This window comes from Choloepus didactylus, chromosome 12 (genome assembly GCF_015220235.1).
Source record: "Choloepus didactylus isolate mChoDid1 chromosome 12, mChoDid1.pri, whole genome shotgun sequence".
Taxonomy (NCBI): Eukaryota; Metazoa; Chordata; class Mammalia; order Pilosa; family Megalonychidae; genus Choloepus; species Choloepus didactylus.
The window spans coordinates 42,600,401-42,626,859 of NC_051318.1; the positions used below are offsets into that span (position 1 = coordinate 42,600,401).

Here is a 26,459-nt window from a genome sequence, read left to right on the forward strand (position 1 = left end):
GCATGATTTCAGACGAAAACATAACTTTAAGTAAAGATGAAAACTTAGCTTTGCACTATTTGTGGTCATTAAAAAAAATCCAACCCCCACAGTGTCGGACTTTGTGTTTTAAACAATTCTAGTTTACACTGACTTCAGCCTCCTGTCCTACTGTAATTTCAGGCAAATATGGCATGCTTTACCTTAAATTAGCTCATTTTAGGTTGTATTTACCTGAATAGGAACTATCAAGAAAAAGCTTATGGAAATTTTTAAACATTTAGGAATACAGAAAATTGTATCGGTTAACAGACCACCCAGACCCAACAATTACGTGGCCTTTTGCCATTAATTTTCCCAATGTGTGACTTTCATAAAATGCATGACATTTGTGAAAATGTTGAGATTCTCCACAATGATATTATTACAACTGGATATTAACTATTGTTCCTTCATTTGGTATTGTTTTAAATAAAGGCAAAAGCACAAGAAAACAAAGAACTATTTTTCTTTCTTCCACTGTTTTAAAATGAGATTAAGGCCTGCAGTGAAGTTTTTTCATCAAGGTTTTTTTTTTTTTCCTATGGTGTGTTTCAGTAGGAGCATTAAAGTGTACTCTGGTTGCAGATCAATACGACACTGACTAAATATAGATTTACTTATAAGGTAGACTGAAAGGAGCCATGTTGGACAAATGAGTAAATAATGTCTCTTTTAACAAGTTCATAATTATGTATTTATTACATGAGCTCTTCCACTATAGCTTCAGAGGAACTGTTATAGACTGCCTACGTAATGCTTAACCTAAGAACCACCGCTCATAAGACAGCCATGAGCCTGGGAGCTTGAAGCATTTGAAGGAGAAAAACCAAGATGAGTTTTATTACTTTTTTCTTTAAAAAGTAAAAAAATTTAAATAAAGGCAAAAGCACAAAAAACAAAGAACTGTTTTTCTTTCTTCCACTGTTTTACAATACCAAATGAAGGAACAATACTTAATATTCCACTGTTTTACAATACCAAATGAAGGAACAATATTTAATATTCCACTGTTTTACAATACCAAATGAAGGAACAATATTTAATATTCCACTGTTTTACAATACCAAATGAAGGAACAATATTTAATATTCCACTGTTTTACAATACCAAATGAAGGAACAATATTTAATATCCCATTCTAATAATATCATTTTAGAGATCTGCAGAGACCAGGGAAACCTAAAGAAATTTATTCATCCTGGGAGGCAGTGCATATGAGAGATGGACAAGTGTTATACAAATGAGGAAGGGGAAATAAAATATTAGGCAACCAAAAGTGGCTTAACTGAATGAAAAAAGGTAAAGGGGGAAAGGATCCCCCCATCCCATGTTGACTCTCTTGCTGCTCCTTACTGGTTTGTCCACTGCAGCCTCTTTACAGCTTTACTTATGAAACATCATGTGTCCTTCTTCCTGGAATCCTTTCCCCACCTCTCTCCCACCTTGAATTCTGATTCATCTTTTAAGACACAGGTCAAACATCATCTCCTTTCTAATCCTGGCAGCCAGTCATTCCTCTTTCTGTTATCTGTAATAAGAAATAGCATTTATTGAGAGCTTACTGATATGCTAAGTGCTTTGTATGTTTTATGTACCTTAGTTGTCAAACAAGAGTATGAGGTGGGTACTTATGCCCATTTCAGAGATGAGGAAACTGAGGTTTAAAAAGATTATCTGAATTATCTTAAGTCACATGTTGTAAATATTTCTGTTGGAATCTTTCATACAAATAACTGTAATTATTTACATAGGCAGGAATTATATCTTTTTCATGCCAGGAACCAGCATCAAGAAGTCCCTCAATACATGCCTATTGAAAGAATGAACACAACCTCTTTTAATATCCTCCTGCTATACCTCGCTTGGAGAAAAACAAAGCATTAAAACATAAACTTGCTAATATCTCTGTAGTGGAAAGATATGCCATAAATTCTACTTTCTCTATAACACCCCGGGTCTCAGAAGTTCAGGTGGTTCATCTCAAATGTAATCAAGTAAGTCATAAACTGTAAACATCATGTAACTCATGCCTTCTTTTTACAGATGAGCACATTGAAGACCCCAAGAGAAACGTGACTTTGCCCAATGATGCCGAGTTAGTAAGTAGTGAAGCTGGGACTCCAACTCCAGCCCCTGATTCCCAGCCCTGTGCTCTTCTCCCACCATTATGAGCATCTGCAAATCGGCTGTTCTGCAATGAAGGGCTCCTGATAATCATTGTCTAAGAAAGGAGAGAGTATTCATTCAAGAAAATTAAAAAGCTTTAATTAAGGAGCACATCAATTTTGTTCTTTTATAACCACATCCATTGCCTTGTGAGTAAGCCAAAGGCCATTTGTCATAATCCACAGGGTGAAGATGACTGTATCTAGGAATACAACTGATTTACTTGACTTTGACTCATTTGCCACTTACATACCATGGGACAAGTAACTTAACAGTTTATGAACCTTCATTTTTTTATCTGTAAAATGGGAATGATAACATTTACTTCATAGGCTATTGGGAGGGTTGGAAATATGTGTAACTGTATGTAAAGATTTTCCTGCATTTTAATCCCCCAAGTTACTAATCTTACTAGCAGACTAAATGGAAGTCTTCCGAAGATGACTACTCAGACGTCCCTGTTGTTAAGTAATTCAGTCTGCAGCATCTAGCATAAAGGTGGGATATATTTGTCACATCATCAACCAGAGAGAGAGAAAGGAACACCAACAAGAAGAAAAAAAGAATGAATGAGGGAATGTATTTCCTCATGGAAAAGGCATTTCCAAGCACCATTTTCCTGATTCATTTGTTTTGGTCTTTTCTGTTTGTATGATTCATTTCCTCTCATTTTGTAAATATAAATTTCTAGGGAGCCCAAGGAGGCTCAAGATTTGGATTGTGAAATGTCCCAACTAACTTCAGACCAGGCTTTCTCAGTTTTGGCACTCTTGAAATTTTGGACTGGATGACCCTTTGCTTGTTTAGCAGCAGCATCTGCCTCTACTTTCTAGAAGCCAATAGTAGCACCTTCCTTTCCCCACTTCCCATCCCTACAACGTGACAATCAAAAATGTTTCTGGGCATGGCCAAATGCTCCCTGCAGGCAAAATCACACACCCCAGCCCTGTTTGAGAACTAATGCTCCAGATAATTCATGCCTTAACTTGCTTATGCTATCATATGGCACCTTTCATTCCGGACCCGGAAAGCCTTTTTATCACTTATATTTGAAATAACCCTTAGTGACAGAGAAATGGCCCCATTCTCCCTGTTCTCACCTTTCTCAGGAAATGTGCAAAGCACAGTCAGTTATTACGGCTTAAATGACAAACTTGAGATGAGCCTTAGGAGATGCTATCTGAAAGAATAATAGCAAACTCCTTGGAGAATAGATTAAGAATTTGTCCAGGTGGATCTCTGCCTTGAGAGGTAGGATATGGACATGCACAAACAGCTCTAGTTATTCTTCAGTGAGTTGAGAAGGAAAGGGGGCTTGGAAACTTCTCTAGGACTCCTCCTTCTGCCCTAGACTGGTATAGGAGAGCCACATAAATAAGATTGACAGCTTAGTCTTTCTGTTTCTTATTTTCCTATACAAGAAGGACACCAAATACATAGATGAGCTCTAAGTTGACTAACATCAGGCCTAGATGCAAAAACAAGGCAAGGAGCATAATGACCATTTGAGATTTGCTATAATAAGATAGGCCAGATGTTCACAAATATGAAAACACATGCCTGGGGACCCGGTGTACAACCATGAGTCCCTTGATTTTTTCAGTACTCCTGCTTGCTTGAATATGATTAGCAGTGGCTGAGAAATTATGTAGATAAAATTAGAGAACAAATGGAAGCTAGTAAGAGAAAACCAAATGTGGACAAGGATGAAAGAGGCACATATTCTTACAGGTCATAGATACCTTCAGCATACAATAGAATGTTTCCACATCATATCAATCTTACCTTCATACTATCTGTGATCACTAAATATTTCATTCCCATCATGGAAAAGATTGTTATACCAGACCCAGAGTTGAGGAAATTGGATTAAAAAAAGGTCAAAATCATACCACCAAATTTTTAATTTAGATACCTTTTGGATTCATAGTTAATTAAGTCATGTCTTACCTTTACATATTTTGTGAAAAGTACTTGCTAAGATTACTTGCTAATGTTCACTAAGAAATATTTGTTGAGTATATGCTTTGGATATATAGTATTTGACAAGGCAGACCAGGTTCTTAACCCATCAGGTTTAGATTCTAGAAGGGGAGGCTGCAAAACTTGAACAAAGTTATTCTGCAGGCAGAATAACTATGTCTACCTACTTACCAATGTGGCACAACCAGCAAAGGTAACCCATCTAATATCTTTGAATAAATATATGAACTTCATAGTCATCTGAAAAACAAGCATGTAAGTGCAAATCTATGGGATATACTGTTTCTGTAACTATTTTGTGTGTTAGTGATGTTTCACAGAGCCCTAAGAGAAGGTAAGCCTCAACTATTTAGAACAGTGACTGAAGAAAAAGTCTCTGTATTTTTATTACCAGTGATCTATTCCCTTTTCAAAATGGATTATTTCAGGAGTGTGGTATATAGAGAAATGGTTTATTGACTTATGACTTTTTGTTGTGGCACTCTTGTAAGCTTTATTTGGCATACTAAAGCAGTCACACCTTAAAGCTCTAAAATTTAGAGAACATATTTATTTCCTATTCTGTGGAATACACATAATTCTTAGGGGCTGCCTGATTCTCTGTAGGGTTATGTGCATGCATTTTTATCTATGTCTGCTTTCGGTTTAAACTGAGTAGCTACCCTTTTTTTGTTTATTAGCTTAAGGTCTTTATGCATTACAGAAAGCTGGAATTTTGTAGTTGGAAAGATTTGCCTAAGTTTTGTTCTTTGTTTCCCTATTTACTTTTTTTTTTATGTGGGGTGTTACTTGAACCCATCTCTTTCTATAAAAAGGAAAACAAACCTGAAGCAGTTATTGTCTTCATTACTTTAGCAGTGTGAATTTATTGTATATACCATCAAAGTTATATGTTTAAATACATGATGCAGATAAATGGACACAGTAATTTGTAGAGATCTTTAGTCAAAATGGCTGAGTGAATTCATACTTCATTGCATCCCTCTCTGTTTCAAACATATAGCAGTTGACAGAGAAAAGTATAAAACAGAAAAAATTAAAAAGACAGAGATGAAAGAGTCACAAAATACATAAAAGTAGTTATGAGACGTGGAGTGGATGGTAAAGAAAAAAAATGGAGAGATAATATTTGAGAATTTTCCAGAAGTAAAGGAAAATATGAGTTTTGACATTGAAAGTAATTATGGTATTTCATTCCCAGTCCTGATGTAACCTTTATAAAAATAATTTAGAATTGAGACAGCAATATTCTAATGAATTAGTGCACCTGGTCCATTGTATGTGTTGGAGGGAGTGTCAACAGAAGTTTAAAATTAATGGGTATTGTCTTTCAAATGAAAAGCACTGTAATAAATGCGCTACCTTAATGTTTATTATGGTGACTCTAAGGACAAAGAAGATTAAATATGACACATCATTTATTTTTCACAAACTCTGGAAAACAACAGGAAGCCATAATTTGAGATAATAAAATTGTGTAAAACTTCTCATTGCTTTCCAGAAACAAAATAAATGAATTCTCTCAGTGATTCTAGTCACAATAATTTTGTATGCATGGTTCTCTTCAGAAATTCTATTGTCATTTTCTTTTATTTTATAGAAAAGTAGGCTCTAGTTAAAACCTGGATCTGTTTAGAAGAAATAATTCAAATACTATAAATATAGGCCCTCTTAAAGAGGCTGGCATTTATAAATGTACAAAATCCATTTTATCTACCATCTTGGGGGCATTTATAGATATAAAGGCTCACAAGGAATGACCTGAGACTGTCTGATCAAAGGATCTGGTAATTTTCCTCCAATGCTATCAGTCTGTGGGGTCTTGAAAATAGGATACCTATCACAGAGAGTTCTATTTTGACTTCCTTTTACACTAGAAGATCACCCATGTTCTTAGACGCCTTTGTCTGGGGTTCTCTTTCAGCCTCACTGGCCTCTCCTTGCCTGCTCCTGAGCTCTGCTAATCTCCCCTTCCTAAACACCACCCCTCTGAGGGGCATCCCAGTCCATTCCATGTATGCAACAGCTACCTCCATGTCCAGACCCAGCTGTCCATTTAATGTCATCTCACAGTTCTCATGTCTCAGGCATTTCCTTGTTGAAACAACACATGCCTTTTAAGAGAACTTGCATATCTTTTTGTTTAGTGAAATGAATACATCAATATGATTTCACTGCGTTGATATGCCGAAATATGCAAAGAACGGTGTGCTAGAAACTGTTGAGAATCTACAAAGAATTATAAGTCATTATGGTCCCTGGTTTGGAGGAATTTACAATCTAATTGAAGAAGATAGGATGTTAATTCATCTAAAACTAGTGTCACATGGCAGGATATAAGTGCCAGAAGAATGGCAAAAGTGTTAACTGTATTAGAACCCTAAATTCAGTGAATGATCAAGTTTTTGTCATGTTGGCATCCTATTGATGATTTTATTTATTGGCCGATGCTTACTTCAAGCTTCCAAATGCCGTTAGGTAGGTGATCAGGAGATATATTTGGTAACTTTTCATAGTTTATACTTACTACAATCTGAAAAGTGAGAAGGAAGGAGTTGTGAGTACATTGTCTACCCCACGGTGCTAAGATATTTGTTGTTTTGTTTCATTTTCTGGAGAACAACAGTGGCCTGGGACATAAGCTACCTCTAAAGTTAAGCATCCCTGTCTCAGGAACCAACAATTCCAGGTGGAGTTGACTTCTCGTCCTCCCTGTACCTCCTTACTGACATTGCAGAGCCCTGGATCTGTCTCCTCCCATGGCGCCAATGTCAGCATATTCTGTAGGTGATTCATTTCTGTCACCCAAGTCATAATCAGCCTCAACATCCTGTCACGCAATGCATCACTGTCAGACCCCCTGACTCCTTGCTATCTCTGTCCCGGTAAGAGGCTTGGAGATCAAATCACACCTGATGGCTAAGCCCAGAGCCAGAACACCCTGATGAAGGAAATGAACCATGAGGGCACATTCCTGTAAGCTAACTTTATGCATTGTCCCTGACAGCCCTTGATAATGTTGCAGTTTCCCAAGGAGCACCTTAATTTATTTGATGTTAATCACTTTGTTAGGTCCTGTAATAGAATCAGTCAATTGTCAAGTGCTGTCACTTCTCGTGCTCCTGCAGTAGCTCCTTGAGCTGTCTCTTTGCTGACATTACTGAGGCCCCAGGCTTTATTGAGTCCCTGGTCGTCTCACACGGATGCCACTGTCCTCCGATGTCTCCGCCATTTGGTTCAAACTCTGCTGAGATGATTTTGGCAGGTGCAACCAATACCTCAAAAACCATTTCAATGTAGTTATTCTTCAACTCCAGTCAATGCAAATAACCCCCAAATCTACACAAAGAAAAACTCTTCAGGATTAACAAATCTGTCATCTCAATCTTTCCATTGAACTTATTTTTTTGCAACCATGCAAACCACTGTATGCCCTACTCAAAGTCTCTTTTCTGTTTCTGCTACTTTGTCTTAGCCTGTCTGTTCACCATCAGACTCTGAATAGAGACAACACTAAAAACAGACTTTCCCTAATTGAACTGAATATAAAGTACAGAGATAATCAATCCAAGCATCATCTCCCAACACAGTATGCTCTATAATACACAGATCTATTGTCCTGAATATGTTGAAAAAGAAGCCACAAGCCCATTGTCAATAGGATATGGACTCTGAGTTGCTGACAGATTTAAAAATAATCTGTTGTTACATATCCTAACCTGCTCCATGTGGGACCCACAGCTAACAAATACAAGCCATTTGGATGGGGTTAGAGGTGGACCTTGAAGTGAGTTGGCTTTTTATCATGCTCTTAACTTTGGTTTCTGGGTTACCCTTTTATCAGCTGAGGTAATGGCCTTAGGCACACATTTGTGGTCAACGATAAAGATGGACTCAGGTCTTATTGTAGATGGAAGGGATCCCAGAGATAACTGATTCCCATTCCCTCATTTTGCGATCAGCATGTGAAGCCCAGAAAGACAGAGACATTCCCAGAGCCTCTCAGCTTTGTGATTTGTGTATTTAAAATACTAGATTAGAAATTCTAATACATTAGCTCTCCCTGAATTTGGAGTCCAAAGTTCTCAGAGTGCATTTTCTGAAGTGTGTTCAAAGGAAGACTCTTGGAAACATGTAGAACATTCTTAACACAACAAAAACCCTGCCTTCCAGTTGCTGCATGTGCTTAAGGAAGGCAATTTGGAGGGAAAAAAAAGGGAAGAGAATGGGAACATTTTGAGCATCTTCTAGATATAGGTGCATTTTACTCACCAAGAAGTAACACTTACTGTGGGCTTGCCAGCTGCCAGGCACTGCTCTGAATGCTTTACAGATATTATCCACCCATTTAATCTTCAAGCAACTTTATGAAAGAAGAGCTTATCTCCCATTTTACAAAGAAGGAAATCATGGCAGAGTTATCCAGCTAGTAGATAGTGTAGCCGGATCCAGACCAAGGCAATCCATCTCCAGAGCCATTGCAGTACTTTGCCTACAGGGAACCTATAGAATGGGTGTTATTGCTTCAGGTTTACAGCAAGGAAAGCAAGCCTCACAAGAATTGTGTGACTGAAGTCAGATGGCTGAAGGTGGAAACAGCAGGATATGAACTCCAGTCTATCTCTGTTCTGCCACGGGATTACATGATCAAAAAATGATGGCTTAAGACATTCTAACCCCTGATTCAGAGAAGTGTAGTTGAAATCAATTTAGCACATTAACTAATAAAAAAAGTAGGTATAGATACTTCAGAAATACATTTACATGCTTGAGTTTCCCTCATTCTCTCCCCATTGTGAAGAGGAGATACAGCAGATTTTAGCTAATATATTAGGCCTGGTAATGTCTTTCTGGAAAGGCGATGAGCTTTATACTACGGCACTTCTTCATAGATGCTTCATGTAGCTTCCAGTACTAATGGCTGTTCAACAAGCATATGCCAAATGAGATTACAATGCTAGTTGGCATGCCTGTACCCTAAATTCTACATGGTGGGTTGGATTTGCTCTCTTGTCTGATTCATAAAAGAAATTTCCTGGGGGTCATTATCTGGAGGAAGTCCTTGGTCTGTTGGTGGTGGTGAATTTTAAGGCAGCTGTGCCATAGGATGAGATGAGAACAAAGATTTAATCTGAATTCATTGAAGAAATGCAGCTGCAGGGTGTGAATCCCAGCTCTGGCAGGGGGCTGAGCAAACAGTCACAATTTCACCCTAGTCTCACACTGAAGATATGTAACGTGTCAGAGCAGTGAATTCTCTTATGAAATGTGTGTGCGAGAGGGGTGTTGTTAAGGCAGAAGCTAGTCAACAGTACACTTCCCTGAAGACACTTTCAATTACAGATGCATTGCAATTAGAAATGGAAAAAAGCTGGATGGGGTCATCAAGTTTATTCTTTGTGCCAGGATAGATACATGCTGGGATATTGTTTCATGGAAAATGCCTTCCAAAATCTAGCTTGTATGATTTCCTGCAGGATGCTTGCCAATAATCTTATATTTCAAAGATATATCCCCCCACTAATGTCACCCGAATTTTAACATAACCCCACTACTTTTTTCCCAAGTGATATCTGTTCACTGCTTTTATCATATCATCTTCCTAGTTTAACTGTTTCCTAGAATCAGAGAATGTTATCCTTGGAAGGACTCTCAAAGATAAACTAGCCCCTGTTATTTATTTATAGAAAGGAAACTGAGGGTCAGAGAAGCTCATTAGGACTATCACCCTTTTCTCTTGAATCCTAATCCATTAACCTTTTTGTTACACATAACCAGTGGCCACCATTTTAAAGACTGGGAGTCCAAGCTGTTAGACCTAGGATAGGGTTCCTTTGTAATTCTGGTGCCAGGAAAAAATATCTAACAGCTGAAACAGCTATAAATAGTCACTGTTTACATTATTATGTTTTGGGAAATAGAATTTGATCAGTGCTGCTCTATCTCATGCCAGAGAACAATGATTAGTATTTTATGGGGTACAATCACACTAAAAATATATTTTTTTTTTTCCTGCAAAGACATCTGCATAAAAAGAAACATTCAGTAAACAAGTCAACATTTACAATGCTTAACATCAACTACAAATATTCGATCTTGAGGGTCTAGGGCCTTCTTTCATATTGCTAAACTTTTACATCTCTTGGTAAAATATACTATTCATTGTTTTGATGCTAAATGAATATTCATTTGGGTGATGAAGCAAATTTATAGATCAAAAACATAAAAATAAATTCCCAAAACATGGATGCTGTTTTTTATTCTTGGTAATCAAGTCCTCCTCTTTAAAGCTGAGAACTTGATGACATTTGGCAGGATGCAGAAGCTATGTCAAAATATGAAGAAGGTTTTGACTAAAGTCCGAATGAGTGGAAGGCCCTGGCCATGCTATAATTTCCTAAACACTGCAAAGGGTATCAGAGATGACAGTATTTCCTGGAACTGGCCCCAGGCCTCCTTAGTCCTTCAGCCCATCACTCCCTCTTTTCTACAGGTCCTGTGATAACATTTGCAACTCCCTGTCTCCTAATTGATTTATACTTTTGAGATCCAAAGGATGTGGTATCAAAGTTTTTAAATCCAGAACTTCTACATTATTCGTTATAAATAGCCAACAATTATCTTTATCTCATCAGAAATGTGTAAATTGCACCATTATCAGACATATCACCACATCGATCTGACTAAATACACAAGGAAACTAGCAGAGGGCAACTGATATAAGTATCTCCTTTTTTAATAGTTGGAAGTTTTCAATTTTTTTTTAACCTGGAGTCAAGTTCCACATATGGAATTGCCGTTCCTGTTCATTCCAATGCAGTGGTGAGGCAGTTCTGGGCAGAAACAGGAAATGAACCAAATGAGGACATATTTATGAAATGCTTGGTACAGTTATGCCAATTCTTATAATGCCGAGTGGTTGTGATAAGCAGTCTGAAGTCCACTAATCACTTGGGTAAAATGCTTCAGCCTGCTGCAGTTAATTTGAGCTCCAACAACTATCTGATGTGACAGGTTTACTGTAGTCCTAGAGGAGTAGAAACAAGGCAAGTCAGCCTTCAAGGTAGAAGGTCAGTGTTGAGTGTCTGAAGCCATCCAGCATTTTAAAGTGAATATTTTAATGTTACATTTGGACACACTTCAATGAAAGATCCTTAAAAATTTTTTTTAGTTTCTTGCTCAGAAGTAATAGATTAATGTGAGTTGACATGAAATACAGTTACAATATAACATCTTTATATAGCATGCACTTGGCTTTGTGGTTTTCCAAAAGCAGCTGGCTTTGAAAACATAATTGTACAGCTTGTTTTTGAACAGCCAAAATAAAAATTTTAAAAATCCTTTACTTAAAAAAATTCCTCTCTCTTTTAAAATGTATTCCTGAGCTCCAAGCCCTAATTAGGAAAAACAAAACAAAACAAAACAAAACTTCAAAAGGTTATTCAAGTTAATTATGATATGGAGTGTGGCCTAGCTCTCTGTCTCTGATAATGACAAAATCTGTTTCACCAGTGACAGAGCGTCTCAAAGGCCATCTATCTTTTGACTACAAAGAACATTGAGGGGTATCTATTTTAATATGTTAGCATCAAAGAGAAATTTGTTCTCACAGTCTCGAGAGGCTCCCAGCACACTGAGCAACATTCTGAGCATGAAGTGGATTTTGGCTTTGGACCATTTCTTAGGAAAACCCACACTTACTTCTACAGAGTCTTCATTGAGTTATGGCTGCTGCTGGCTTCCCTTGATTTTCTGAAACTGAACCTTAGCCATTTAAAAAAATGCAGTTCTTAATGTATGTATTTTGGTATGGACTCTTGGCCATGTTTGTCAGAACGTCTCAGAAATGTCTGGAATCTCCTCTGAGATGGCGGCTTATTCAGAGGATATTAGAAGCTGCAAAGTGGGGGCAGAGTTTTCCCTCTCCAATGTCTCGTAGCTCTTTATCTTCTAGGAATTGCACTGAGTTCTTTGCATTATCTCATTTAATTCTCATGACAGTCATATGGGGTAGTTACTTTATGACTCCCATTTTGTAGATCAGGAAACAGAGGATTTGAACATTAAGAAACTATCCCAAGGTTAGCAAGGACTGTAATGTGGAATAAGTATATAGCCCGACTCCTGGGAAAGAGGTAATTTGTTTAGAGATAGCATGTGATTTGAATAAATTTATTTCATTATTTTGAATCACAACTTACACTTGTTTATATTTTAGCACTGCAAGCACCTCAGAGCCTCAATACATATTTGTTGAAGTTAATTATTCTTATAATCAAAATGATGTGCTTGGAATTTCAGGATAATTTCTGTACCCAGAGTGGCCACTTGCTGGGGTTGAGGGGAGAGGGCTTATAAAGTATGAAGGGACTATATGGGGAAGAGGGAAGGACTGGAAACTGAGTGGACCAGTGAGGTTTTAACTCCTTTGAGTTAAAACAGGACACAGCACCCACACTTAAGACTCCTGCTTCCAAACGGACGTCAGTGGAAAGGCAGTGGCAAAGAAGGTATTGGAAAGAATAAGGCTTTGAGGGGGATTCATATCTGCAGGGCCTGTTTCTAGATATTTCCTGCTTCTCACACTCCTTTCCCTTAGTTTTGCCATTGATATGTGTGTGTATGTATGTAGGGTGGAATACGCACACAGGCCCATAAAAACACACATGTGTCTATGTTAGGGTTGTCAGACAAAATACCTAAAAGCCAGTGACGGTTGAATTTCAGATAACAATGAACAGTACTCTTTCAGTGTAAGTCTATCTAAAATTGCAAGGGATCTGTCTATACTAAAAAGGATTCAGTGTTTATCTGTAATTCAAGTTATCTGGGCATTTGTATTTTTATTTGCTAAATCTTAATTTATATGTTGTATGTATATTCATGCACACACATATACACATACATCTATGTACCTACGTCTACAATTATATACAACATCCCCACATTCTGAAATGAGTTGGCAACCTGTTTTTATATGCACCCTGTTCACCCTATATTTCCCATATGTCAAAATACTCACACTATAATTTTTTGTTTAAGGTCTGCTTATCCCACTAGATCATAAACTCCACAGTGACTGAGACTATTCCTGTTATAGACTCAGAATCCAGCACAAGACATAATCGATGAGATGCAGAACACACAATATATGTTAAAACCCACACTGAGAATTTGGCTGATGGAACAACCTAACCATAAAGAACAGATACGATCTGCCCCACTGGGGGCAAAAGCTTGAGTCAACAAGTGAAAACCATTAAAGATAAAGGACCTAAATTTAAAGGACCTTCAGTACATGCCAAAAATGATTATATTCATTTAAATGTTTCTCACTGGTTTGATTATTTCCCCCAGTACCTGGGCTAGCCCACTGGGTAACAGGAGGTTTTGCATAGGGCACTTTGCCTGTACACCTGACCAACATGTGAATGCTTTTCCGGCATGTCACATGCTTAACAGATTTTGTTTTCATATTCTTTGGCATACTCAAAAAGTTTCACTTTGCCCCATGTTCTGTTATTAAGAGTGCCATTTAGAAATTTTTATTTCTGCCCAAAGCATTTAATCCAAGGGATAAAAGGCCAGAAAGGAAAGCCTCCTTCCACTCCACATTACATTAGTGGCATTATAAAATTACAGCCTCACCAGCTTCCTTGAGAAATACTACATTTTTCATCCTTGGTGGCTGTGATTAAGTAACACTCACTTTGCACAGCTCCTGTGGTGACACAGCTCCATTATAAAGGCCTCCTGTGAGGCATCTGAGTCATTAAGAACTACACAAACTATTAGGAAACAGTAGCAGAGCTGCTAACAAACCCTTCGAATTATGGTTTCCTTTCTGATTGTGACAAAGAATAAAGACTCAACTCATGATGGTTTTGGAGTTGAATAAAATAGGTAAGTGTAAAAACATATATACACACTTGAAGACTTTCACAATGTCAAATATATTTCTCAAAATGTTTTACCAAAGAGATCTCGCAGCCTAACTGATTCCAAGAATGAGGGTTTCATTGCCACATTCCTCAAGCCCTCTGGGTCACCTCAGTTGATATATTTAACTTGTGTGTGTCTAGGCAGCTTGGTGTCCTATAGTGAAGCTTTAGTTTCTTGAATGTCTCTATTATGAAACTGACCCCCACATTTGGGGCTTTACATTTCAACTTCAACCCTGACATGAAAACTGGTAGTCAGGTTTTCTGTGCTGCTAACCAGGCCATCCCACTCTGTTGGCTTTCCAGGCCTCATGAGATTATTTTGGCCAGGACCCGATAATGTCTACGGCAGCTCTTCATGTGTACATGAGCACACACACACCATAACACCCCCAACGTACCTCAGCATCACAGGCATTTGGCCTGCTTGCATTGAGTTTGTCATAGCACACGAAAAGCAGGCCCATATTTTACTGGCCGTTTGACTAATCTTTAGGGGAAGTCTGGGTTCTGTGGGAAGTGATTGAGTATGTGGCACCCTCTCCCCCAAGCTAGTACTAAACACAGAGCCCAGATGTGCTCTTGGCATTCCATCTGTCTGATGACATATAAAAATGAGCCAAAAACTTTGGGCTATTATGGATCCCATGGCACTTAGTAAGACTGGAGGCTTTAGCCTTAACATGTGGCAAAATGCCAATCCAAAGAGTGAAGTTCCAACTATTCAAAATCTTTCTATAATTTTACAGATTGCTCTGTTATTTGCCCCAAAGTCTAACTAGCATGTAGTGGGGGACGTTTATCTGTTAACACTTCGTATTCTAGACGTGGCTGCAGTTCAGCAGTGGATTTAGCAACCTCCGTGTAAATAAATCATAGCATGCTGGAGTAAACGAATGCTATGTAAAACAAGTTATTGGATGATCAAGTGGGCATTTTCCTGTAAGAAAATTTCTCACACAAACTGTAAAATCATGGATTGTAAGGGGCGCAGGTTGGGGTGAAATAGGAAAAAAAAAATATTTTTGGGCTAATTAGATGTTTTCTAATTAAATTAAATGAGGTTATTTTTCATAATGACCCATTTTTTCATAATGGTTCCTATTCTGTACAGAAGGAAATTTTACTTCATAGGTGCATCATTTTTTTTATTAGTTGCATTTGGTTCCCAAATCCCTTCCATAGCCACTCTATCTGTTACCTTTACCAGTTCCCCTTGGAGACCAAATTCAACATCTCCATCTCTGAAAAGGAACTTCCTGTGGAGAGCTCCCCTGCCCACCCCTGTCATTAATAGAAGAGGCAGGAAAGGCTGGGGCTGAGAGGATTGGACTTATATAAATGGGAAGATAACCCTCAATTTCTTTGCTTCCTTCAACCTCGCCTCACTTTTTTTTTCAGCTTAAGGTGTTTCTTCTTCCCTGCTTTAATCTAAGCTTTATCCAAACGATGACATATTGGAAAAAGAGGACATTTCAAAGGCCATTGCTCACTTTCATGATTTGTTGCAGTATCAATCTGTCGTCCTAACTCTCTGAAGAGCCTCTTCCTTTCCTATTTAAGTTTATTCCACACCTTGCCAACACTCCACGTGAAGCTCGACACTGGTTCAAGTCATTTAAAGCCCAGGAATCCCTGAGCCATAGCAAGCCTGAGCTGCCAAAACTCCTGTAAAATACCAAGTAGCTTGTCGCAAACACCCATGAAATACCAAGGAGTAATATATTTAGCGATCCTCACCTAGATTTCCCTGAATCAATTTGTTCATATCCATCATTGTGGATGCAATGCTATACATATATATAAATCATGAGACTGCTTCTCATGGGCCACACAGCGAGTCTTGTTACTTCGTAGCTGCAACTTAAGGGAGTCTTCTTTGTTTCTTTGGGAAAGACAAATTCACAGAAAAGTTGCAAGAATGGTACAAAGAACACTTATATACCCTTTAACCTGAATTACCTATTGTTAATCTTTGGCTCATTTGTTTTATCAGTTGCTTTTTTATGTCAGTATTTGTGGTAGTTAAGTTCATGGGTCATATTGGCTAGGTTATGGTGTCCTGTTATCTGGTCAAGCAAGCACTGGCCTGATTCTTTTGTGAAGGTATTCCATGGATTTAAATCATTAGTCTGTTGATTGCATATATGGTTGATTATACCTACAATTATGATGGAGATTGCCTTCAGCAATGAGAGAAGTCTCATCTAATCAGCTGAAGGCCTTAAAGGGAGAACTGATGATTTCTGTCGTCAGAAAGAAGAATTTCTATCTCTTCTTAAGTCAGCCAGCTTCTCCGGGGAATCCATTGAAACATTCATCAGAGTTCCCAGCTTGCAGCCTGCTCTAGGAATATGGTTTTGCCCACCCCCATGGTCACATGAGCTAATTCTTAGAAAAATCTAGTAGTATTTATGTCCATATATATCCTGTTGGTTCTGTTTCCCTGGAGTACCGTAACTAAGGATATTCTCTTACATATGCACAAGTATGCATATGTAAATATGCACAGTACCATTACCTACTTTAGTAAATTTAACATCAGTACAATGCTTTATCTAACCTACTGTTCGTATTCCAACTTTATCAATCAACACAGTAATATACTTTACAATATTTTCCTCGTGTACAAGATCCAATCTAGGATCACACGTATTTCATTGTTGTGTCTCTTTAATTTCTCTTAATCTGGAGCAGTTTGTCTTTTTATGACATTGACATTTTTGGAGAATACAGTCTCTTAAAAGGTTCTTTGAAAGGCTCTAGGAGGGGGGTGAAGCTAGTGAAAGGAATGGACTTTAAATAGAACCATATACTTAAGTAATGGTTAAAGGACTGTGATATAGTTGGTCAGAATACAGTATGGTCTACTACCTAGCACATGGCCAGTTCTTCAGTAAAACCTTCTTTAGATCATTGCATCTTGTTTTTGCACTGCATATAGAAATAAGCTTACTCAGCCAGCTTGGTTATCCTGTTTGTTGTGGCAGATGTTAAAAGTGGAGGAATCCTGCCTCCCAATAACCAAGTAATGACAGCAAACAGAGAGCGCGTGGAGGCAGTCTCCCCATCAATTAAAATACACACTGGGACCATTTGGGGTGCCAGCCATTAGATGATATGCCTCAGCAGCCCTTGAGGCAAGCTGCTGTACTTTTCCAGACAATACATGTGAGATCATCATGATACTGATGCTGTCTCAATAGGAAAAAAGAAAAATTTTCTTCTCTAAATATTTTAACGAGAAGGGACGTTAGATCATAGAAAGATTTCCATACAGTGGTTAGGTATTTTTTTTTTTTAAGTTTTGATGCTTCTTCATTTTTTAATTCTCTGGAAAATTTTACTCATTCCTTGACAATGCTAGAGATGTTACTATGTTTTAATAGTCTATCATCTCTGGCTTATTTTATTTATACCCAACATCTACTTTTCATCCAAAAACTCGCCACCCCATTTTACAATCTTTATGACCTGAAGTAAAACAATAAATGTTGGCAGAAAAGGTAACATCTCAGGGTGGGGAAAGGTCCTTCTTCTGTGGTTACCTTTCCAGGCTTCAACTTCAGGAGGCGCTACTGAGGAACACACACTCCTTGTGCTTGAGATGGTGTGCTAAGGACCCCTCCACTGGTGCATGGACCACAGATCTCTCCCTTGCTCTTTGTTGCCCACCCCCCAAGCCCATTTTGCACAAAGGAGAGAAAAAGACACTGTTCAGCACAATTAAGCCCCCCCACCCCCCTGCCCCAGATTTACTAAGCAGGAAAGAAAGAATAATGAACAATATCTCCGCCACCATCTGGGCAATTGAGGTAAGCAAAGCAATCCTGAATCTCTCCCAGTTTTTCAGGGACCATGCCTCTTGACGAAGCTATAGGACGTAGCTTTACCTTGTAACGACAAGGTTGAAAGGAAGATCTGTCCATGGGTAATTGTGGAGATGCTTATTATTCAAGGATGAATTGTCGTTGTTTTCTTCCCAGCAGAAGAGAATAAAGCAACTATGCGATCAGAGGGAGAGAGGATGCATCTGGAGTCAGACAGACCTCTTTTTACCAGATACTAGTCTGTGTGACTTTGGAAAAGACTCTTCAGCTTCTCCTAAACTCACTTAGTATTAACGTGCTCTGATAACAAGTGAGATAAAAGAACTAAGTATGTAAAGTGCTGAGTGGGGTCCCTGGCACCATAGCAGGCAGGGGATACATGTTAGTTCCTGTCCTGGGACAGAGAGGGGAGAGCCTGAGACAAGGATTTGGTTCATGTGATTTATGGAGGAAGTGCTCTCAGGAGAAGAGACAAGCAGGATGGGACAGGGAAGGTGCTAAGCACAATGTGGACTCAGCTGAAGACTAGCTTGAGCCCCATCCCAGGGGAGCTCTACAGCACAGAGCCGACCCACATTAAGACAAGGGTGGGCCAGCCCTTTGACCCTGTCAGTCAGTCACTAGCTGTGGGATGGGGGGAGGAGGGGCAGGGCAAGGACCTCCCCAGACACAGTGGCTCCGGATCAGCTGAGGACATTTCTCTAAAGGAGACAGCTGTGAGCAGCCAATACCCAGAGCAGCTGGAGGATGGGGGTCAAGTGCACTGGTTCTGCAAAGGGACCTGGGTGGTGGAACACTACAGCATCCCCCCTTCTTCACCTGGATAATGTACCATGTAGAATGCAAAGCTATACTCTGTGTAACTTAAAACGGTTTCAATTTTTTATTTTTTAATTTTGGTCAAAAGAAGTGACCACTTACATCACAGAACTCTCTGAAGCATGCTGGGCTAATTGATTCCATTGAGACAGGCTTTTCTTATGATAAAAACTTCTATTCTCCAGTACAGAGGGTACCAGCCATGAGGAAAGGGACCCAAGCCTGTGGCCAACCTTCAGGCAATCCCAGTGGCCTATAGCTGCCTCAACTCATCCCAGTCACCTGGGAGAAGGTGCATACTGGGCAATTCTTGGGCTTTCAAAGTTACTCTCAATTACACTGCTCTCCTCTTTGTGTCACCACTTCGCTTTCTGGCTCAGTGTCATTAGTGCACTGCCACGCCTTACTGCACATTCCCCTTTCCAGGTCACTGAGACATGAAGTGAACATCAGTCGTAATATTCATCCTTTTCTCTGGGAACTGGCAGGGAGATGGAGAAGGGCAAGAAAGTGGGGGCAGTGGCGGCTGGGAGTGTGGAGAATTTAATTAACATTCATTTCTCACCCTGTTAACTGGTATGTCACTTCTCTACTCATATAGTCTGGGGGCTTGTCTCTAGTGTAGATCTAGCAATAATTTAGCTCATCAAAGGTAACATGCCCCATAAAATGGCATAAACACTGCTCAAGGCTGGGCCCAGGAATTCCTCTTGGATAATATTCTGTATTACAAGGAAAGGCACAAAGAACTTAGCCATGTTTTTCTCTGAACACTGTATATATATATATAGTGTATATTATCATATGCAGTATATATCATTTGTGTGTGTGTGTGCGTGTGTGTATTTTACTATAGAGTTTTCTTATCTTGTTTTTGGTCTTTGTGTCTCCACTGGACTGTAAGCTCCCATGAGGGTAGAACATTCTTTCTGTTTTGTTCACTATTGTAACTCCAGCCCCTAGAACAATGCTTGACTATAGTTGTTGCTCAACAAATATTTGTTAAATAAACAAACTAACATTAAAATCAATTTTTATATTTCAATTAACTTAAAAATTTTTGAGATGGTAGATAAGTTTCTTTATTTAAAAAAAAAGACATGATTAAGTAACACTATTTTAAAGCTATACCTTTATAGTTGATGTGACATTAAAAGTCACAAATGCTTTATGCTGGAAAAAAAAAGTTATGTGACCTCTTACCTTCTTATTCATCATTCTGTTTTCCTTTTCTCAGCTCTACCATAAATTTGAATCTCTAATTCCTGCTTTGATCAGTTTGATGTATAAGTAATGGGGCCAGTCAAGCTTGGAATTAGAAATTCTAAATTAGAATTCCAATTATGCAGATGACTCACTGCATAAAACTTGCCTGCCTCAGTTTCTTATAAGTGTTCATTCTGCCCCAAGCCTTCCTTTGAGGGAGGGTACATAGTGCCTGAAGCAGAGAGACTAGCAATCTTCTTAGTGTTTTATGCAAGAAAAATGATGCTGAACCCCAACGGTAGACTCCTGTTCCAAGAGAATGTCTTGACTTCATATTAAAAGACTGCATTTCTATATTTATATTTATAAGTTAAATAAAATATTGAAGGTTTATGTGCGGATACATTTCTTAATGATTTCCCACTTAAAAAATACTTTTCCAATAAACTCATCAACTTTCAATCTCTCAAAGTTGAAACAATAGTATAATGGTTTGTCTTAAATTCATAATCACTAAAAAGGTGGCTCACAGTATATAAGGCATCCTATAATGTCAGAGACGGTAGGACCTTGAGATAATCTAGTCCAAAACAATCATTCTACAGAAGAAGAAACTGCAGTCTAGTGTAATTCTAATGTTAACTTGTGATTAGACATTCAGTTGGTGTCAGGGATGACACCAAATGCCAGGCTCTTGATTTTATATACAGTAATTTTACCTAAAATAATTCTAAAAACAGAGATTGTTCCAAAAAAGCAGTTTTTCCTAAAGATGGAGAACACATAATTAACGATCGTGCACAGATTCCTTCTTTTGTTCATTCATCCATACATTCCCTCATTAATTTAAATCATAGACATTTTGATTGCTACTTTGTGCTCAGCACTGGGCTCCATTCTGGGGATGTGAAGATGACAAGGTTATGGGTCCAGACTCAAGAGGTTTGGTGTGATGAAGGACCTCCTCATAAACTGCATCCAATAGCCCCACTCCTTCCCTCCCCACAGGCTTTGGGAGAATGAATCCCTCCAAATTTCCAGCTAAGAGACTAGACACGACACATGACCCCCACATGCTTTGGGACCTTAAATTCAGCATGCTGGAAAAACTGTGTGTGCATTAGCTGTGATCATTTTGGCTTTTAATTGTTTGCTTGCTACTGGTCAGCCAGGAAATTTATTCATCTTCTAAAACTTCCTCTTCTCATTTACACTTTGTTTCAAGGTTTACCAGAAGAAATGTCATGCAAACTGATTGGCTTCTGCACTAAAAATCTCAGGATTCTCTTTTGGAGCAGTGATTTCTTTCAATATTAGATTCCAAAGGAGTTTCTACATGCAAAGTTCTTCAATTCCCCTCCTCCGCCCTACCCACCTCACCCCACACACATCTTGACATTTTAAAAATTAATTTTATTTACACACAGTCCATGCCCACCAAATATATGCAACTCCTTTCTCTGCTTCCCCATCTCCTGGCAACCTCTAATATACTTTCTATCTCTGTGGATTTGCTATTTCTAGATACCTCTAATAAGTAACACCATTCAATATTTGTTCTTATGTGTCTTGCTTATTTTCCTGATCATAACGTTTTCTAGGTTCTTCTATGTTGCAGCATGTCTCAGAACTTCATTCTTTCTTATGGTTAACTAATATTCCATTCTCTGTGTGTCTCACATTTTCTTCATTTGTTTGTAGATGGATTCTTGGGTTGTTTTTACCTTCAGGATATTATGAATAATGCTGCTATAAACATTGGTGTGCAAGTTTCTGTTTGAGACCCTCTTTTCACTTCCTTTGGGTATATACCTACAAGTGTAACTGCTGGGTCTGCCACTAACTGCCGTATTGCGTTCCACAGTGGCTGCACTATTGTACATTCTCTCCAATAGTGCGCTGGAGTCCCAATTTCTCCGTATCCTCTCCAACACTTGTTAGTCTCCATGTTTCTAATAATAGCCATCCTTGTGAGTGTGAAGTGTTATCTCACTGTGGTTTTGATTTGAATTTCCCTAGTGTGTGATAATGTTCAGCATCTTTTCATGTTCTTATTGACCATCTTGACATTTGCCTTCTAATGCACAGCCCCTGTCACCTTGTCTAAAGCCCCTTCCCTCCCCACTTTTCCCATATCCTGTTTCTGCACCTTAACCATGCTGAATCATGGTGGTTCTCGGTTACTCTTCCTTTTCTCTCTTGCCTTAGGATTGTATAATGCTGGGTTTTTTGTTTTTTGTTTTTTTTTTTTTGTCCAGGATATATATCTTCTTTGCCTGGCAACCCCATTCATCCTCTAGATTTCAGCTGAGACTCCTCTGGTGGGGCTAACTGGTGCTTCTGGATGCTCCCAGAGCACCTGTCTTTGCATCATAGGCAGTGTACACAGCATAGTGGCAAAGAACTCGGGCTTTACATCAGTCAGATTACTTGATCTCTCTAGCTTCAACTTCCTATTGATAAAATGGGGATATCAATCATAGGGTCGTGGTAAAGATTACATGTAATAACAAACAGTCAATATGTGTTATTGTTGCTATTATTGTTGTTTTATTTTACTCTACTCCTTATCACTTCTTATAATGTATCTCTCCTGTGCTGTAAGTGCTTAGCATACGCTGAGCACAAAGAAATGGTAAATGAGTGAGTAAAGTCATTATTAATTCTTTTGTAACTTTTTAAAAAGTGTAAAATATTTATGATGTGCCTAGTTTGAGCAATGTACTTTACTGGATGTTGAATACTGGAGGAACTACAGAAACTTGGTATAAATAGTTGATTGTTTTTTTTTTTTTTTTTTTTTCCAAAGAGCTGGCATTGGTAAGGAAGGTACACATTTAAATTCAAAATTTATTTTTCATAAATAAATTTCAAAATGATCAATAAGAAATTGCAAACTGAAAAAAATAACACAAATTAAAACAATAATGAGGAAAAGCATGGGACCTTATATTTAATTTGTATGATTTTTGCTTAAGAAAATTCTGACAATATTTGTTGTTGAAAAATTTTTAATGGGTAAAATAATGAGGCATAAACAAAGCCTAGTTCCTATCCAAAGGCCTTGGAATAACCAAATTATAATTTTCACCCAACCTCACTTCTCAGAAAACCCATCTTAGTGTAATTTTGTGTGGTTTTAAAACAGAAACAATATTCTCTTTAGAGGCACACATGTACAGCCCCACACCTAGCAAAACTCAGCGGTGAAGTCCCAGATGCTTGCAGCCAACCTCTCCCAACACATGGAGCCCCCGACCTCTGCTTGGGTCTTCAACCTGTCCCAGGTCAACTCTTGACCCTAGTCAGCTAACTAAGCATCAAGTCAACATTTCAGCAAATCAGTCTCTCACTTGACGTGGGCTTTTGACTTTTTCCTGAGACCAATTCCCACCTTGTATACCAGTTTCAGAGTGTGGAGCCTGCCTTGTCACCACACAAACCAAGGCATTCATTCCCCCTTTGGGGAAGGAGGAGCTGGCTACTGGGTTTCTAATGCCTGCCACATTCATCCCTCAGCTTGCACGTGTCCCTATGATGCCTTTCCCAGCTACTTGACCTGGAGTAAGCAACGCAACCTCTCAGAGCTTCAGGTTCCACATCAGGAAAATGAGAATATTACTTATTCCTCAGAGCTGGTGTAAAGATTACGTGGGACTGATGCATATAAAGCACAGCACCAGGCACATAACAGCTGTTCAAGAAGTGATAGCTAGTGGCAGCTAGTTTTGCTTCCTAACCACATTAAAAGCTGTGGCAGACACATGAAAAGATTTTCTCACTTTTGTGTGGTAGTCTAAATTGTAATTAACGGATTTTATAAATGACTCTGGAACTAAAGTTGCAAAAGCCTGGTGGCAAAGTGCAAAGATTGCATGGTCAAGGCATTAGAAGACAGATGTATGTTGTTCCTGGAGCCACCAGCAAGTGTCTTTGTGACCTTAATAAAGTAAATTAATCTCTTGGGGCCTCACTGTTTTCATTTTGGGACAGGTTAAGTTAGATAATGTTTCTAGTTCTAAATGTTTGAATTCCTAGTTCTAAATGTTTGATTCTTCATGAAAAATAAATAAACAAAATCCTCCAAGTCCTCATATAAGTAAGAAGAAATGTTATAGCCATCTACACTCCTACTGAATGATGAGTTTAATGATCAGGCATTTGCAGGTGTCCTCTTGTGCATTCTAGGAAGTGCATCATGGATAGCTGGTATAAAGAAGAAATAAGACCGAGGCCTCCGAGAACTCTCTAATGCAGTGAATCTCAATACTTGGTCCCTAGATCGGCATCCTCCCCATCACCTGGGAACTTGCTATCAATGGCACATCTCAGCTGCCACCCCAGACCTACTGAATTGGAAACACTGGGGATGGGGCCCAGAACTCTGTGTTTTACAAAATCCTCCAGGTGATTCTGGTGCTGGCTAGACTGTGAACCACTGCTCTAATATATTAAAGTGTTGGCACATGCACAACACACAGCAAACCTGTTTTTTTTGGAATGGATTTGATACATATATTAGAATAAAGAAAGTTATTCCACTTTACTGAGTCATTTCTACTAATTTCTAGATTTTCTTTTAATAAAAAAGTCTGAATTGCCTATTGATCAACTTCATTTCCCGTAGATTATTCTATTTTGAAGGAGAAGTGTATGCCCAGTAGAGAATTAAGAAAATTGCTAAGGACAAATAAACATTGATTGCTAAGGGAAAGAAAGGCCACTTATCATATTATCTCTTTTGTGAACAGTTTCTCCCTCTGCATGCACCTCACTCCAAACATCTCACAGTTTAATACAGTGAGGATGCCTCCAAATAGTGGTTTAATTCATTGATTTTCCTTGCTATTTTCATTATCTACTTAAGCACAAAATGCATTAATTGTGGCTTCCAAGACTGCGTTCAGTTGATCAAATTGCTGTGTTTGAAGCAGGGTATCAAATACAAATGGACACTACTAAACAGCCTCTTTGTCAACTCAGAAAAGCACGATCCAAACATGTGGTAAGGCCTCAAACCAAAAACATATGTCTTATGGAGTTAGAGTTCACACACAATTTAGCACCAGATGAACCCAAGAAGAAACAACTATTTATTATGTGGGTCACAGAATCTGTGTAGAGCCCTCCATGGCTCCTCCTTGCTTTCCAAAGACAAGGTCCAAAATCCTTCTTATGGCTTATGTAATGTGGCCCTTACCTGCTTCTGCAGCATTACCTCCCGCCTCTCCGTATGTCAGGCCCTACCTACTCCCTTTCCAGTCTTCACGTAGGAGTCCCATCCTCTAGGCAGCCCATGCTGTTCACATTCCCCACCCCGTGTCCCCATTGAATCCTGCACCCCTATCTTAGCTATAACACATTATTGCACTTTTTGTTTAAATGCTTGACTTCCCTATTGGGGTAGTAAGAACCTTGGAGTCAATTCTTGTTTTTTCTTGAATCCCAATAGCAGCATGATAGGCTTTTACAAGTATCTGTTGAATGAATTTTATTTTCCGATTACATCTATTTTTGTTGGAGATATTTTACTCCAAATGTAGGAGCATGGCTAGAAGGTAAAGGAAAGAAATAGAAAAAAGAGACTCTCCTGGTGATATTAATCTCTAAGAAAAAAGTTGTAGTCAAAAGCAAAATTTCCCTCCTATTGTGGTGTCAGCTAACTACAGGTATAGCCATTTTCAGAAGAAGCCAGTGATACGAGCAGTCAAAAAGCTGATGAATAGCTGTTGAATTTTCCACTTATTTTTAGCAAATGGGTTGTAATTAGATTCTTGTCACCTTTATTGTTCCTTTAAACTTAGAGATTAGCACCTCCTAAGAAAAACATGAACTGAGTAAAAAAAGAAAAAAAAAAAAAGAAGAAAAAACAACAAACAAAAAACAAAACAAACAAGCAAACAAAAACAAACAGAGATAGGGAATCACTGAAAATACATAGATCAGGCAATCAGGAAACTGAGTACAGATTTTACTTCTCCTTTGGACCTGTGTGACCAGGGCTAACATCTTTAGATTTCACTTTCCCATCCAACCTCACTATCTCAAAATAAATGCAAGAAACAAGATACTAGAGGAGGCCATGTGGATGGAGAAGGGGAGAATAAAATGAGTTTTTGAGAAGCATTTCCAGAGTGTGAAAGATGCTCCTCAGGCAAATGCAGTGTCATTAAACCCCCAAGGAAGGAGCACCTTAAATGGAATGATAGAACCTTGGTTGGCTTTAGAATCTACTTCTCTGGGCTCAAGAACAAAGACACTCTGGAGATTGAAGACGGTGGGGATGATGTATGTATAATCAGGACATGGATCCCATAGAGAAAAGATGGTCCAAGTTAGAGTCAAAGACTTTGCACAACTATTAGATAAAATTGAGTCAACAATTGTACCTTGCAACAGGCCTCAGGAAGAAGAAAGGAAAGTTGGTATCAAATAGAAGAGGGGTTGAGTTCAGGCCAAGCTTTTTGCTATTTGAAGTTCGCTTAGCTGAGAC

The 26,459-nt window shown here is 38.6% G+C and overlaps 1 protein-coding gene across 2 annotated transcripts in view; it reads right to left on the reverse strand.

Annotated features, from left to right (window-relative positions):
* The window catches only part of GPC6 (glypican 6), a 1,192,747-nt gene that overhangs the window by 173,787 nt on the left and 992,501 nt on the right, over positions 1-26,459 (reverse strand). The gene's annotated exons all lie outside the window — the stretch shown is intronic.